At 37.3% G+C, this 10,163-nt stretch overlaps 1 long non-coding RNA gene across 1 annotated transcript in view; it reads right to left on the bottom strand.

Annotated features, from left to right (window-relative positions):
- Positions 1 to 1,001, bottom strand: part of LOC137456978 (uncharacterized) — a 39,446-nt gene extending 38,445 nt beyond the window's left edge. The window contains exon 1 of the long non-coding RNA XR_010991183.1: positions 691 to 1,001. This is a non-coding gene — a long non-coding RNA (uncharacterized lncRNA). The remainder of the gene's footprint in view (positions 1 to 690) is intronic.
- Positions 1,002 to 10,163: the final 9,162 nt, after the last annotated feature.

The raw sequence follows: 10,163 nt of genomic DNA on the forward strand, positions 1-10,163 counted from the left end.
GTTTGTTACCTTCTTGCAATTAGCTACTACAATGCTATGACAAGATATGAAGCAAAACATCCCTTCCCCCCTTCTCCAGATGAACAATGCAAGGGACAGAAAGAACTCTACCCAGCACTGGACAACAATAAATCCTGGATACATGGACCCCACTTGATGCAAGCTGAAAAAAAATATATTTATTTATTTTTTTAAAAAAGTTTCAGTGTTGCACTTCCCTACCTAGTAAACAGCTGAACAGGCAGAATGATACCCAAGACCATCTCCTCCACCCCCTTCTCCACTCCCATTGTATCAGTGCTTCAGGCAACGTTCAGGGAAAAAAAATCACACCGTACACACAAACCCCCCAACTCAAGTATGTGTTCTGATAGGAGCATGGAACAGTAACCAAAAAACAATCAAGTCCTCATTGTCATAGTGCGACAATCACAGCACCGCTTCTGTTGAGCAAATAGTCAATTCACAGAGAAAAGCATCATGAAGACAGACACGAAAGCTGTTATTATCCATTTTAAGTAATAGGAGAAGGTCACATATCAAGCAGTTACACCTTTGCATTACATCTTAACCCTCCACAGCAGGGGAACCACACTTACGACTGCGTTAGATATACAAAAGCTTTCAGCTCCAAAAAAGGAAAAGAAACGATGGGGAAAGGGGAAAAAAAAAGAATTAAATTTGTCTTACCAGCACGTTGCAGCACCAACTTGCTTGAAGGAATGTTGCCTTTACAGGTTTCCCTTTTAATTATCCTGGCAGCAGAAAGGGAAAAAAAAGAAAAAGAAAAAAGAAAAAAAAAAGACGATGAAGCAGGGTTGTTAAATTAATGTGTGCTAGAATCTTTTCAGTTTGTCACAGAGTAGAAAAATAAAATAAAATACAATAAAATAAAAAATAAGCACGTAAAGAAAGAGGGAAAAAAAAAAAAAAAAGGAAAAAGAAAGCTCAGTAATTTAAATTTGCTGTCAGTTCAGGCAGCATCGCTCTGTCCCGCCCCTCTTCCCACTGGGTTCTACTACCTGCAGGGCTGCAACTGACAGCTACTGTGCAAACAAAAAAAAAGGCAAAAAGCATGCTGGGACCATGCTGTCTGCTGTCTGAGTCTCTCTCCACCTCTGATGACTGAAAATCATTAGTGGAAAGGTTGTGATGTTGTTTGCTGGGATTTTTAAGTTGGGTTCTTTGCGTGAAATTTAATTTATTTTTAATTGATACGAAGCAGCACGTGACAGAAACTGGTGGTTGTGTTTCACAGCTCTCCTCAGAGCAAAAACTAACCTGAACAGATTGATTTGAATAGTGTGGTATATGTAGAATATATACACACATTCACCACTTGTAATTGCATTCAGCCCTTTCTGTAACACTGCGTACCAAATGTTTGCTTGAATGGAAAGTCAAGAACACATTTCAACATAAAACAGATAAACCCCTGACACTCAAAAAAGTTGCTAGTATTGGTTTTTCTTTCTCTGCTTTTAAGTTTTGTTTCTCAACTTTTTCAGATGATTTTTGAGAACAAAAAGTGACAGAAGCCCAAGGCATAACGAACAATTGGCACAATACTCACAGAAAGGGTGAACTAGCAATCACAGTACATAAAAAGACATAATTTTAACAAGATATTTAAAACTATTTTTGAAAGCTGCTGCTACTGACTATTAGCAGACTGCATGAATCACATGAATGTGAAATGTTTGATGAAAAACAATATGAAAAACAAATGTAAAAAGTGATAACCCCCTTTTTATAGTTATTTTAATTGTTGCTAACAAGCTTTTAGCAACAGGGCTAGAATTAACCTTCCGAAACAAAGAGAAGCATAATCTGTAACTTCTAACTATGAATGTGTTCACCAAAATATGGTTCTCACCTAATTATAAAATAAAATTAAAAGAGTGAAATGATGCTTTTCTTTAATACTTTAGTAGTAATTTCATAGATCATGCTACAATAAATATGCAGCATTTATATGCAGATATTGCTCTACTTATGTCTGTAACCATAAAATAAAAATATGAAATTTTTAAAGTTAATTAAATTAATTTCTGGTTTACTCAAATTTTGCTATTTACATAGGCAGAGCCACATGCATACTGAATATGCCTGCCATAGACAATTGGCTTCTAAATAGATATTTAAAAAAACTGTAGAAAATAATTACTACCATGCCTGCCCTTCTGTAGCTTTTACTCATTGAAGTACCTCTGATAGAATGACTCCTACCATGGATAGGTGTAGGCTCTGCCCTATGGTGCTTGTAAGGCTCCTCTTTGTGAGCAGACAGCCATGTTAAAGTGGCAACACATTTTTTTAAGCTGCTCTTTGTTTCCTTTAAAGCCTCCAGACCTTTTTAACAGGTGACCAACTGAAGCCATTCCTAGCGGTGATATAAATATCGCACCATTTCAGATTTAAGGTTTAAATTGGCATGGCCAAGAACCATGTCTTTACAAAGTTCACCAAGATCTTGTAGCAGAATCATACAGTCTACAAAAACTAATTCTATCTGCTGTGGATTTGGTCTCAGTATAAAAAGATAAGGCAGCCATAGAGAGTTGTCTTCAAAAGACACGTAAGAACAGTGAATATAATTTGGAAGAGTTGCAACAGAAGGTTCCCCAAGTAGTCACTGCAAAAATGAAGCATTTTTCCACTAGAATTGGCTCTCATTTACTTTTGTGTGGCTTTAACATCCTATTTTAGGGATAATAAAATGGTTTAGTATACATTTTTATACACAGGACTTTCCTCCTTTTTGTGTCTTGTTAAGTGACAAAATGGTAAATTGTGAGAAAGAAAAAAAGATGATTTGACAGCATTTAATTCTTATTCTGATATCTTCATGCACTCATACACACATCTCAATTTCAAAGTTTCTTTAAATCAAACTAACATTATCCTTCTGTATCTCCTTACAAAAGTCAAGGGTGGCCTGTTTCTATCACACTTGGCATTTTAAACAATGCACTCAGACCTTCAAAAAGAAATAATTGATGCTTGCCTTTAATGGAATTCAGTAGTGACTAAATAAAAAAATAAAAAAGCTAGATTTAGCATGGAGATACAGTCAAGAAGGCAATTTAACTAATTGGTTAAGAAAATTTGTGAGAGCTCATAAAATCAGACATTTATAGAAACAGCTTAGTTGTGCTATTAAATTGAAATAAAAATAGTGGTAAACTATTGAGATCAACCTTTTCTCCTGTTATGTAGGACACTGGTAAATAAAAGAACGGACATTAAGGTATTTATAAGAGCAGAGTCTGATCAAAGTCAGTGGAAGCTTCATTTATTTTAGGGTTTTGGTGATGCCATATGTTAATATTAACTTTTCAATATCTCTGTTATAATCTAATTTTGACTAAAGGTCTTAGCTTTAGGAGTACAGAAGTATGTCAGGTACTATGGAAAAGATATTGCTTTATTTGTGGTTGTACAGTCAGGTTTTAATGAATCAGTTAAATTAAAGAAGCAGTAATTAATGGAAGTTTCTTGCTATATAATACAACAGAAAGTATCTAATTAACCTTTGTATCCTTTACAAAACACCACTGAGAGAAGCATTTTCTGGTCTTGTTTTAGTCAGGAACATTTTTGCCTTCAGCTTCACTAGTTAATGTCAAGTCTTTGGTGTTTGCTTCCTCTCTTCCTTCCCCCACCTCCCCTCCCCCCCCCCCCGCCCAAAAAAAAAATTTCTCATGTCATTGACCATCAATGACTAGGTCCTACAAATATAGAAATTATTTTTTTTTTAGGGAGGAAAAAAAAAACAAAACCAAAAAGATGACCAAATTGAGCACATCAAACCTTCAAAACTGCTTTTTCCACCATATATAAATTGACCCTGTTATACTGCAATGGAAACAGGGTGGATGAAGGAATTTTAACCTAGCGTGAGATTTGTATTAAAATCAAAACTTGTAACTTGGCGAACATCAGACACCAGAAAGATCCCTTTCCTCTTCTTATAAAGTCTTTCTTTGCAGCCATATCTATCTAAATGGCCTACAGATAAATGCAACCTTGTGACTTCCTGCTCCTTCAAAGAAAAGGGGCTCACACTCACTCAGCTTTACTAAGACATTTTGTCTATAGAAAGGGAATTTAGAGAAGATGTAAATTATACCGCTGAGGGATATAAATGTAATTTTGTGTAAACAGCCAACTCAGTTGTTAAAGGGACACTTGGGAATAAACATGGGCCACACAGCCAACTATAGCTTTCAACTTTCTGTAGTCACACATTGTAAGATTTATGATGGATCTTCATTATGTGTGAGTAATACCCAAACTCCAGTGACTTCATATGTCGTATTTCTTTGTATACAAGGTAAAACTTCTCTTATGCTAATTGCTTCTTCCTGCAGCTTTAAATTGAAAGTGGCTTTCTCATACATTTAATTGCTTTCTCCTGCAGCTCTCAAGGAAAAGGTAGTTAAAGGTGGCTTCTAAACAAAGATATACAGTATTTAAAAGCTCTTTTAAAGAGAGCTTTTTTTCCTACAACACCTGCTGTTAATGGAGTACTTTGTGTACAGTTCTGTGTAGTCTTTGAATCCAGTGCATTATTTCAGAAGTAGTGTGTTGATGGAAGATTTCTGCATCTGGTGTGATGACATATATTTAATCACCACCAGGACACCAGAGACGCCATCACCCCCCAGTAAAATCCAGTCCATAAAAAACAGTTCATTAAAGTGAAAAGTAATATTGTAAGCTTCTGATTGATTTGTGGATAGCATTCACTTAATTTGTGGTTTTTATTTTCCAGATAAAAAAATTTGGTTTGTTACAGTGTCCATTGAAAAATCATAGTTTGATAATGTGTAGTTCTGCTTACCAATATTTCTTTTTGAGGAAAAAAAATATTAAGAAGTGTAGCTTATGTGATTTAACAAATGGCAGTTACACATCTTAGTTCTTTCCTGTTATCTTGCCTGTGGTTGAATTAATTTTTTGTACTTATGTTTCTGTCCTCACAATACATCCAGCTGTCTTGCAATCAAAGGGGGCTAAGGGGGGAGGGGGCGGAAGTATCTCTAGAGAATTTGGGACTTTGCTAAATTAATCCATCTTTCTGCATGGGTTACCCTTCCAATGGTCATGTCTTAAGAATAGTTTATGGGTCGGAAGTAAAGCCAAGAAAGAGAGAGAGATTCTACATGTAAGTTCTTTCTCTTCCACAGGAAAAAATAATATGGAAGATAGGAGTTTCACTTCTTATGGGGTTTGATATTTGGTTGTGGAATATTAACTGATGATTTGATGAAAGCTTCCAGGTGCTCAAACGGGACATAGCTAAACTAAGAAAGAAAATTATTCAGCAGTTTTCCAATGTTGCAAGAGCAGCCTTAGGTCTGAGGTGAAAGGGAATGGTGAAACAGGAGAAGGAGAGAAGATAACCAGATTCTGCTTACCAAGTCCAGGTATTCATGACAGGCTTCTATGAATTTTTCTTCTAATAGCCTCAGAAAGAGAAGACTCAGAAGTTGTCTCAGGAAGTGTGTGAACATTCCCCATTACTATAGATTGGAAGGGTTAAAAAATGAAAACTGTGTAGTACGACCATTACGAGAAGGCCATCATTAAGTCTTTATAGTAGCTACTTGTATTTAGGAAATGGTACAATAAGTCAGACATCATTAGGCCTTACATACGTTAATGAAAACCTTCACAGAAATTTATTTTATTTCTTTTGACTCTTAATTCTACATTCTTTCATCACATGCTCCTCAGAAGTAAACCTTCCAAGCACATTCAAGTGCATTTTCACAATACACACTGATAAACACTTCATTCATGAATAATTCATTCTTGTACTAGAGCTGACTTATTAGTATTTACTGGGACTCCATCAAAGGGCTCCCAGTGTTCAAAGTGTGATGCCTTACAGTGCTTGTCCATCTACAGTTTGTGCAATTGAAAAATGGTCAGTTTGGAGACTACTTGTTACCTAAATACACTTTCCTCCAAGGTTCAAGCAATCAGTTAACAAAGTAGTTGCAACTGCTTTAACCTCACCTTTACTAGCCTCTAATTTCCGAGTCACTAATGCTTTAGGATTATGAAGCTTATCCCCTGGCAAGCATCATTCTATCCTCTCAGACTCTAAATTAATGCCCAGGAATGTGATCACTTTGATGGGACCAGCTGTTTCTTCTGCTGCCAAAGCACTCCAAACACTTTGGCAGCTTCCCTAAATGTGCTTAGTAAATCCTGACATATACCATAGGAGTGTGTTCTGTGGGCTCTTCAGCAAAAAGGCATCCATGCACGCAGCACCGCCCCTGACATTTGATTTTTATCATTCACATCTTATTGAGTAGATGTGAGAGGGAGTCAGCATGAATTCAGAAAGTGCAGGTTGAAAGCTCCTGAATCAACCCATTTTTCACCTTCAAGCTTAAAACTTAACTGAAGTATGCAAATATACTGACAAAGACATGATTTGGTATTTACTGAGCCTGCCTGTAAAACCTTCTTTATCTTTTGCAATCTTTACAAGAGGATCAAGGAATATCAGACCAGTCAAAAAGATATTATTAGCAGGGCTAGGAGCAGTGCTTATCAAAGTCCTTGTTTTCAGTTTATGTTTTTTTTATCACACTATATTTTGGGACTAAAGTTTCATTGCTAGGGGTTTGCCTTTGACTGTTGGAAAACTTCAGTTAAATCAATCCAGTGCAAAAACAGGGGCTTGAAATTAGTCCATAAGGGTGGGATTTATGACAGAAACAACAAAATACCACATCTGTGAAGAAAATTATACAAATGAGAATACTTCTGAATAATATAGTAAAAGGCAGAGGGTAAATGAGATCTATCCTTAGATTGGGTTTGGCTGAGATGGAGTTACTTCTCCCCATAGCATCTTCCATGGTGCTGTGTTTTAAAGCGGTAAAGAAGTAGCACAACAGTGTTTTGGCTACTGCTGAGCAATGCTTACAAAACACCAAGGATGCGCTTTTCCAACATTCCCTCCCTCCAACAGCAGGCAGAGTGGTAGGCAAGATCTTGAGAGAGGACACGGTCAGGCCAGCTGACCCAAACTAATCAAAGGGGAATTCCATACCATAGCTTAGGTATAAAAGCTAAGGGAAAGAAGGAAGTGTGGAGGCATTCATTGATGGCATTTGTCCTCCAGAGCAACTAGTACACATGTTGAAGCCTTGCTTCCTGGGGAGCAGCCAGACATCATCTGCTGCTGGGAAGTGGAGAATAATGTTTTTGTTTGCTCTCGCTTCAGTATAGGACCTTTGCTTGCACTTTTGCATTATTAAATTGCTTTCCTCTTGACCCACAGGCCTGTTGTTATATTTTCCCTCCCTGTCCATCTAAGAAGGAGAGTGATAGAGAAGTTTTGGTGGGAATCTGGCCGCCAACCAGAATCAAACCACCACAATCCTGCATGGTTTAGGGAATAGTGCAGCATGACTGGGATGACAGGATGCGACCATCATATATTTGGGTCAGAAAGTTCAGGGAGGAAGGCATATGGATTTGTGAGGAACCACTTGCTTTCAAAACTGAAAGCCATGTCACTGGTGTAGATATGGGTATATGTTGGTAGAAGTGATCTGAAACTAAAGACAAGAGAAACAAGAGTGCACTGGATGTAACACATTAGGGTAAAAAATTCTGGACATGCATTCAGAAGGACAGAAAAAGAGAACTAGAACATGAGAGCCTGCTGAAAAAGAAAATATGTTGGCCATGCAAGGCTTCTTGCTTGGAAGTAAAATGGAAGCAGGAAGTCATGATTAGTTCAGACATGGAGACTGGAAATGTACTGTCAAGAAATGCTGTATGGTTAATGAGAAATTGCATGATGAAGAACACATGATTATGCAGCATTGTACACCAAGAGCTTCAGAGGGAGGAATGACTATTGCTAATGATCTTAACTGTAGTTCCTCCTAACTTTTTTGAGCACTCAGCTTCTATAAACAACAGTATTCTTGGACAGTATTTTTCTTTACTAGGAGCTGTACAGACTCCTAATGATGTCCCTTGCTTGAGGTCCTTGGTATTATTGAAAAAATGAGTTAATAATAATGAAAGTGTAATAATCAGCCAAATCCTATTAAACTCTTAACTAGTTTCTGTGCCTGCTACTTACTTACTCCTCTCTGTCTTTTCTGACAGCATTTCTTTGCTTGAAGGGCAAGAACATCCCATCTGTTAATCTCTGAGGGTGTAAATGCTCTTTAAAAAGGCAATATTTGTCTCTTTGGTGTATATGAGAGTCTGGAAGACCCAGCATTGCCTGCACTGGAAATGGGTAATCTCCAACTCCCTCATGGCTAACTATGCACAAATTGTGTCGTCTTGTACACAAAGGGCAGATCTGATTGGGGCATATGTTATCATATAGCTGCAGTCACACAGAGGCCCTCAACATGAATACTATTAAAATGTGAAACACTCATAGATTATTTTAGGCTTCACAGAGAGCCATAACCGCTACTGCAATAAATTAGAGCAGTTGCCAGGCACTTATGTATCAGTGCACCCTAGCTGTCACTTCATAGGCTGCACTGCATCTCCTTTTTGCTGTTGTATCATATACCACAGGCACATTCCCCAGGCCAGAGCTTGTATGTGTGGATCGGTTGAAGAGTTGTCCTCACAAGGGCATTGCAGTGGTCTCCTGTACAGAGTTCAAGAGATACACAGGGGTCAAAACATGTACCAATACCCTACTGCCTGTCTGAACAACCTTTCTTTTTAATCCTTGTAAGAGTTCACCTTAGCTCCCTTCCTGGATCCCTTTGTTGTCAAATGAGGCATGAGCAGAGCTGGATTTTCCTAAGAATCAGGTCTGCCTCATGCTTGTGTCATCAGAAATTCCTACTCCTTTTATACAACATTAAATGTACAAAAAGCAATGACCTTAAGTGCAGACATTTGCAGGTGTGACTGCATTGTTGATCTACAGCAAATTGCTTATGCAAAAGTAAGACGTGTATGTTGCACTTAGAGTAAGCAATGAAGCAGCAAGTGATTTTAAAGTCTATTTGTTTCAATTCAATTGACTGCAGATAATTCAATGGAGCTAGTTACTAGTTATTATGCTACTTAGGATAGATTTTATTAAAGTTTTTGCCTTAAAAATGAAACTCATTCTTAATTATTGTACATAAAATAGGAACCTCTCACTGAAATGATAGAAAGTGGATTTTTTGGGGCGGGGGGGGGGGGGGGGGGGGGGGGGGGGGGAGGGGACCAAGACATAAATAAGGCTTAAAATTTGATCTGAAAATTGTTATTTAATTGATTAAAGCCTTCTGGGCTATGAAGTATGTAATAAAAAGAATCTGTCTGTTCAGATGGGCTTTTGAAAACAAATTTTAATACTTTAAGTGAACAAAATAATACAGTAAATAAGAATGTGATCTTCGCGTGTATATATATGTGTACAATATTTTGTGATATAATTCTACACATCATCAGTAGTTTTTGATAATATGTACTGTTACCTCCATGTTATCTGTATGCAAGGACAGTCTAAAAGATATTAAATAAGTTCCCTACAGAGATAAAGAAAGTCAGGGACAGGGAAAAGGACAGATCTCAGAACACATAGCACATTCCCTTGGAATACACTACTACTGCTTTATTTCCAAGGTTGTCTAGACAAAGCAGTAAATAACTAAGTACTAGGGCTAATCTTAAATTTCTAGTGATCTGTCATATTAATTAGACTAATGTGACCTGACCAAAAAAGTACACCACCCTATCCTACATGAAAATTGTGAATCAATCCCCTTTGGGGGACCAGAAGAGTTTGAAATATGCTTTCCTAGAAATCAAGTTTTACCTGCCAGGAAATCTTAAGTCAGTAGGAAGCAGCACAAATTACAAGTGTGGAAGATCTCCTGTGCTGTCTGGTTTACTTTCCAAATTTACCAAAGTTTATTATTGCACAGATCTAAAATTTCGTACTCCTCCCTCCAAGTGCCTGAAGTGCTAAAGCTTAGATCCATTTTATGTGTAGCTGCTATGCTACTAGATGTTGGTTTTGATCTCTGAATTCATCTCACTCTCCTCAGGCAACTACAATGGAAATATTTGTAGAAAAGAAAAGTATTTATTTCTGGAAGGACATGCCCACTTTCAGATCACTTATTCAAGCCCACTTTTACCCAGCTTACTCA

Source organism: Melanerpes formicivorus, unplaced genomic scaffold, assembly GCF_026170545.1.
Source record: "Melanerpes formicivorus ecotype bairdi unplaced genomic scaffold, bMelFor1.0.p_v2 SCAF_3, whole genome shotgun sequence".
NCBI lineage: Eukaryota > Metazoa > Chordata > Aves > Piciformes > Picidae > Melanerpes > Melanerpes formicivorus.